Source organism: Genypterus blacodes, unplaced genomic scaffold, assembly GCF_046128005.1.
Source record: "Genypterus blacodes isolate CSIRO-AG114 ecotype Tasmania unplaced genomic scaffold, CSIRO-AGI_Gbla_v1 ptg000105l_1, whole genome shotgun sequence".
NCBI lineage: Eukaryota > Metazoa > Chordata > Actinopteri > Ophidiiformes > Ophidiidae > Genypterus > Genypterus blacodes.
Window position 1 is genome coordinate 2,514,802 of NW_027466909.1, and position 6,623 is coordinate 2,521,424.

Sequence of the window (6,623 nt, forward strand, 5' to 3'; positions counted from 1 at the left end):
TCCGGTGTCAGGCTGCGCAGCTGGAAGTCATCGTACAGGCATGTACTGGACTGTTACACAATATAATGTATTTACCTCAGACTGATAACTGTCAAATGGAGAGAACATTCAGACCACTCAAGGTTAAAACAATAAGTTTCTAATTGTGGAGTCAACACATTTGTTAAGAACAAGTACTACAAACAGTAGTACGAGGACAATAAAATAAAAGGCTTGATATTGTGCAGCTTAGCCACCAGACGTCATGACTTTAAGCATTTACCTCTGCGTCAGCGTCAGCATCATCACACCGATGTACCGCCGCTTAGTGCCTGGGTCCCCGAACCACCAACCCTGGGAAATGTGAAGAAAACAGACAGACGTCAGCCAAATGATCTGGCCTATGCTAAAGCAGAGAATTCCATGCTCAACATGCCACAGGAAATGAAATTAATTAAATGAAAATAATGTTACTCAAATGTAATTTAATGTAATAAAAGAAATGTAACTTAACACAAGTTACTTAACTTAACTTAACACATTCAATGGAATTAAAAAAAACATTAAAAACATTTAAATACATTCAATTAAAGTTAAAAACAAATAAATAAAAAACAATGACATAACATTTTCTCCTTTGGACTTAGACCCAAAACACACACCGTATTTACAGGCACACACTACTAGACCGTCATGGAGCAGATATGTTTATCTTGTAGAGCAGGGCATGGATCAATGGTATTATACTGACCACCATTAACTGAGCAACTCACAAACGCTACTTAAGAACCGGTTCCCATCAGGGCTGCTTTCTCTCTCCTCTGCTCTTCTCCTTATACACCAACGTCTGCAGTCATCTGTCGGTCCAGCTCCTGAAGTTCGGGGAAGACACCACGCTCATTGGACTCATCTCCGATGGGGACGAGTCCGCCTACAGGCAGGAGATTGACTGTTGACTGTTGACTGATGAATTGGTGCAGGCAGAACAATCTGGAGATTAATGCTCTGAACACAAAGGACATGGTTGTGGATTTCTGACTCAACGCAGCCCCGCCATCATTCTGTGTGACTCCCCAGCTGACACCGTGGAGTCCTTTCGATTCCTGGGATCCAACATCTCCCAGGACCCCGAGCTCAACATCAGCTCCCACTTGCTGAAGAAGTTCAACCTGCCAAAGACAATGATGGTGCACTTCTACTCTTCCATCATGGAGTCCATCCTCACCTCCTCCATCACAATCTAGTTCGCACACAAGTAAAATATGAATGAACTATGTACAGTAACACACTTACAGTAATGTATTAAAGAGGCATGTACTGGACTGTTACACAGTTCAATGTATTTACCTCAGACTGATAACTGGTAAATGGAGAGAACATTCAGACCACTCAAGGTTTAAACAATAAGTTTATAATTGTGGAGTAAACACATTTGTTAAGAACAAGTACTACAACATACAAGTACGAGAAAAATAAAATAAAAGGCTTGATATAAATTGCTGGTAATAGTTTTCTTTTTAAAAAAATAGAAATTGTGTGACTTTAGCTTACAATACATTGCTGTCAGCAGCCCCAGACTCAGTGGTGACCTGCTGGAAAAAGGAATCCTGCACCAAAACCAAAGACACTGCTGTGGCGTTTGTACGGTGGAATGCTGCAGATATCACATGAAGTGCACAAGCGGCAGCCAAACAAAGGTCAGACTCATACAGATACATAAATAAGGGGCGGGGCCTTAGACAGGGACTGAGAACGTTGGGGAGAAGCTGTAGTGTCCAGTCTGGTCCAGCAGTGAGCAGGCTGAGCATCGACTCAGTTAACATGGTCCAGAGCAGCAGCAGCTCCTCTCCCAGCAGGAGGTACTGCCGGCCCTGCAGGGGGGCGTTGACCATCGCGGGTGAGGTGCGGCAAGGTGAAGAGGGAGCTGCTCTCTGACGTGCTGCCCAGCAGACGACTCGCCCAATCTGAAAGAGATGAAAATACAGATCATCACTGTGATTCTTCAGAGCTTTGCTGAAACATGTAGTTGTCAGGACGATGGGTTACTTCACTTGTGGGCAGTAGAAGCATGGTCCGATGGGAGACTGCAGCCGGTGCCTCTGACTCGGAGACCTTCAACATCTTCTTCTGCACTTGTTGGTCGTTGAGCATTGCTCCCTGGGGAAAACATCAAACACAGAGGCTCAAACCCCTGCATGTGAAGATGTAAAGCCTGATGTGTGAACAATGTCTGGTTGTTGATGACTCACCTGTCCAAGAATTTCAGACAGTTTTCTTTTGCGCTGTAGGTTCTGAGGTGCCAAGGTCCTGAGCGAAATGCAGTAAAGTTTGTTGACACCTACTTTACCTCTTAGCGATCATTGCGGCTTGATCAGGAGCATCCATCGACTCGGGCGGCGCCTGGCACGTGATGCTGCACGACTGCTGTGTTCGCTGAATGGCGAGCTGGGATAGGAGCTGTGCACCTCCTGTGAGCAGAAGAGCTTTCAATAGATGTGAGTGATCCACACGACATGGGCTCCTCCGGTGTCAGGCTGCGCAGCTGGAAGTCACCGTCCAGGGGGATGTAGGGAGCCAACATGTCCAGGTCCAAGCCTTCCATTGCCTTTGAGACACAGACAAAGATACAATGAGTGAATGAGCGATGAGGAAACCTTCCCTACGTTAGATCAAGGATGTCCTCAGTACAGTCGTCTTAACCGTAACATACGTGTGTGGTTACTGGGTTGTGTATCAATGGCAAACAGCTTCTCAACCAAGTCTAGTTTGAAATCTGAGTTCATGTCTGAGTCCATGGGGAAGCAGCGGTCCTGTCGGCCTAAAGGGCAGAGGTGCACACGTTAGCAAATTAACACGTTAACAAATCTGTAAACAATCTAAACAAATCTGTAAACATGCTAACCTGTTGGCTGGAGAGCCCATCATGACCCTGTGGATCAGGATGCTGTGAGCCACGTCCGGGAACATCGGGTCTCTCGGCTTTAGCTCGGCAACAATGCTGGAGTGAAATGACAGACACACAAAACGCGTCAAAGCTGATGGTGAGATATTGTGCAGCTTAGCCACCAGACGACATGACTTCTAAGCATTTACCTCTGTGTCAGCATCATCACACCGATGTCCCGCCGCTTAGTCCCTGGGTCCCCTAACCACCAACCCTGGGAAATGTGAAGAAAACAGACAGACGTTAGCAAAATGATCTGGCTTTATGCTAAAGCAGCGAATTTCTAGCTCAACATGCCACAGGAAATGAAATTGATTAAATGAAAATAAAGTAATTTAAATGTAATTTAATCTAATAAGACATTTAAGTTAACACAAGTTAATACAAAAAATACAAAATACATTAAATACATTTAAATCCATATAATTAAAGTTATAACTATATTAATAAAACAAAATAAAACAATGAAATAAAATCGTTTGGATTCGGCTCCTTCATGGAGCAGATATGTTTATGTTGGAGAGCAGGGGTATTTAACTACAATTTAAAGAGCGCCATTAGAGAACATTTCTCGGAGCAAAGGTCTGGAAGATCATAATGTCTAACTATGTAGTGTGATATTTAAGTAGCCCGTTGTATCAACATCTGCTTGTAATCAATACCTGACTGTCAAATCAAATGAATTTAGTACGATTCAAAAACGTTTTGACAAGTCATTGTCACGTAACATAGAACATACAGTATATGTACCAAGTTAAAGTAGCATTTCAAAATATAATTCAGCATGTTCAAATAAAATGCTCAACTTATATAAAATAAAGGAAGCAAATGCTTGAATCTCCCATTTTCTGTTTCACATCTTGACTCAACTGATTTCACAGATAATAAACGCATAAACACTCTAAACACAAAACGAGGAAAGAATAATACCAGCAGCTCTGAGGGAACATTGAATGTGCGGATCCCGGTGGACTCTGCTCATATTGGGCTCTAAGACCACTTGTTTTCTACGATCTCACTTCAGATTTTAGCGGCTGTATTTGTTCAAAACCCTAATGTTTTGTCTCATAATGCCGTTTCACATTGGCACTTTTAACGGAACACCGATTCTGAACAACTATGTCGACTACACAATTTTGGAGAGCACCATTTTGTCTCCCTTTCTCCGCCTCACTCCTATTTCTCAACTTTCTCCGGCTCAGTCGTCTGTATATATATCTCTAAGTTTTAACACGTCAGCAAAATGTTCCGACTTTATGCTAAAGCAGAGAATTACAAGCTAAAGCACAACAACATTTTCACTTACCTGTGTCGCTCTTTCTTTTTCCGCTTCCGACTTCAACTTGGCTCTGACTTAGCAATCACCTGTCTGCGTGGAGAGTCACATTTTTTACCGCCAAAAGGCACAAACCTGATTGGTTTGAGTAGTATCACGTGGGATGGCTTAACTCGCATGCAATTGGTCTCTGAGTTTTTCCTTGCTAAACCATTACTGTAGACGTCACCTGTCTGCGTGGAGCGTCACAATTTCTCCCGCCAAAAGGCACAAACCTCATTGGCTTGAGTAGTATCACGTGGGATGGTTTAAACTCGCATGCAATTGGTCCCTGCGGTTTCCTCGCTAAGCCATTACCGTAAAAACTGTAAAAGCGGCGCCGACCATAACATAAGAGCCCCGTCTTTTAAACCATAGCCTTGATTAGATTCAGGAAGCTTGTTACGTTGAATGTAACAACAGTAATTTGTTAAATGAAATATAAATGCTGCCTCATTTACATAGAATAAGATACATAGAATAAACCTGCAATCAAAAGGAATCACAGAGAGTTTCAGTCAAGGCAATACTTGCGCGCGCGCGCGCGTGTGTGTGTGCCATGCCTCCTCTTTCCAGTGAGTCTATAAAGAGCTGTGGGTATCACAATAATATGAAACTCTCCAGTTCATCATGGACAGAGCTTTGCTGCTGGTTCTGCTTTGTCTCATCAATGTTTTAACTTCTCCAGATGCAGAGACAAGATCAAGTCTTTTCTGAGAGTTTAAAAGCTCATTTCATTTGGGAGTTTAATCATCAACAAAAACACCAACTCTTAGTATAAGAGAAAAGATTAAATACTGTACTGCTTATGAATGTGGACTCCGTGTGATCTACGTGTATGTTACATAATAAAGATGCAACCCAAACTAAAACAGTGCTCAGCCTGAGTTCATAGACACTTCTCAAACTGAGGTTTATGAAAGTTCACACTTCTAGTAACTTGAGCAAATGATTGATGAGTTCATGTGACTGTTACACACAACCACACATGAAAAACAGGTTTAATAAGTATACCTTTGCAAAATACAAATCATTCACCCACAGTCCATAGAAAAGTGCTTTGGCAGAGTGTGTTGAGGGAATGATGCAGGACTTCACTTCATCACTTCACTCTCATTTCAATAAAATCACAATGTGACACATTTATCCACAGGTATTTGGTAAACAAAAGAAGACACGACACTACACTAGGAAACATAATTCTTTGTAGTGACTGAATGATTCCCTTGTGGACTCTACAGCATTTAACGGCATGATTCCAGAAACACTGTATTTTAATATGAATGTTAAATGTATCCACGTAATCCCTTTAATATAGCAACAAAAATAGCAGTGCTGTTATCCAAGTATACATTCTCATGGACATTTCCCATTTTGGCCCTCTGATGAAAATAAAAGGAGAAACAATGTAAGAAAAAACTAGTTTGAAACACCAATATGTCCTTGAGGACTAACAGATGGTATAGAAGTAGTTTCAACAATGCTTCTCTCATTTCAGACACCTCAGTACAGAGCTTGTTCTGTACTAATTCTGTAATTCTGTTTGGGGGGGAAATGGTGTCAATACTCCTCAAACAAAGCATTCCAAACAGAAATAGAAACTGCGAAAGTACAAGTTCCAGGTTTTTGTGGATAGAGTTTCTCATACAGTCACAATCCCTTTGTTCTTTTCAGTTTATAAAGCTGTTGGTCCAGGGTTTGCGGGGTTTTGCAGGGTTCATTTGTTTGTTCATTCAAAAGTCTTCACCATGTGTACCAGTCGAGCCTAAACCTGGAAACGTGTGTCAGTGTGAGAGAATGTCTGCATCGCTCTGTATTCCTGGTACATTGGGTGAAACGGAAGGTTGTGAGTTTGCACCATTAGGGCTGAAGTCCGTGTCCGCCTGGTAGCCTGTTGCCAGACCACAAACATAGATGAAGAGAGAGAGACAGAGATGTAGGGGGGTAGAGAGAAAGTGAGTTAGAGAGCTGTGCAGATGTACGTATTTTGCAGACAGATTGATTACAGTTAGAGTGTAATTATGTGTCTTACGTCTGATTCTGATTGGCCAGATAAGGATGGTACACAGAGCTGAAGCTGCAACCACAGCCCCTGTCACAACGACCGTGACGTAATGGTAGTACCATACACAGTCCGGACAGCAACCAACAGTACTGAGTGTTAGAGAGAGAGAGAGAGAGAGAGAGAGAGAGAGGGAGTGGGAGAGGAAGATAAAGTTACTCTTGTATACAGGAGTAGCTTAATGGTCCATGTGAGTGTACTCATGTATGTGCCTGTAGACTAACCGGCAAGGATTCAGGGCCTGAATGATCATCACAGCTACTCCATTGGCCATTTTATCAGTAAAACTCATGGCTCCATAGACAAACGCTCCACTTTGCTGC

At 42.4% G+C, this 6,623-nt stretch overlaps 3 long non-coding RNA genes across 4 annotated transcripts; 1 reads left to right on the plus strand and 2 right to left on the minus strand.

Moving 5' to 3' along the window:
- Positions 1–1,374: 1,374 nt before the first annotated feature.
- LOC143008568 (uncharacterized) lies at positions 1,375–4,400 on the minus strand. 2 transcript variants are annotated; one of them, XR_012964601.1, is made up of 7 exons: positions 4,230–4,400; positions 3,073–3,137; positions 2,882–2,977; positions 2,690–2,797; positions 2,229–2,584; positions 2,031–2,136; positions 1,375–1,943 (listed from the first exon to the last, which is right to left on the minus strand). It is a non-coding gene; the product is annotated as an uncharacterized LOC143008568 (long non-coding RNA). The 2 variants fall into 2 exon arrangements; XR_012964600.1 differs by having other exon boundaries at positions 2,026–2,136.
- Positions 2,133–2,975, plus strand: LOC143008569 (uncharacterized). Its single transcript, XR_012964603.1, has 2 exons — positions 2,133–2,267; positions 2,895–2,975. It is a non-coding gene; the product is annotated as an uncharacterized LOC143008569 (long non-coding RNA).
- Positions 4,401–5,018: 618 nt separating the features above from the next.
- LOC143008583 (uncharacterized) lies at positions 5,019–6,615 on the minus strand. Its single transcript, XR_012964606.1, has 3 exons — positions 6,525–6,615; positions 6,271–6,392; positions 5,019–6,129 (listed from the first exon to the last, which is right to left on the minus strand). It is a non-coding gene; the product is annotated as an uncharacterized LOC143008583 (long non-coding RNA).
- Between the last annotated feature and the right edge of the window lie 8 nt (positions 6,616–6,623).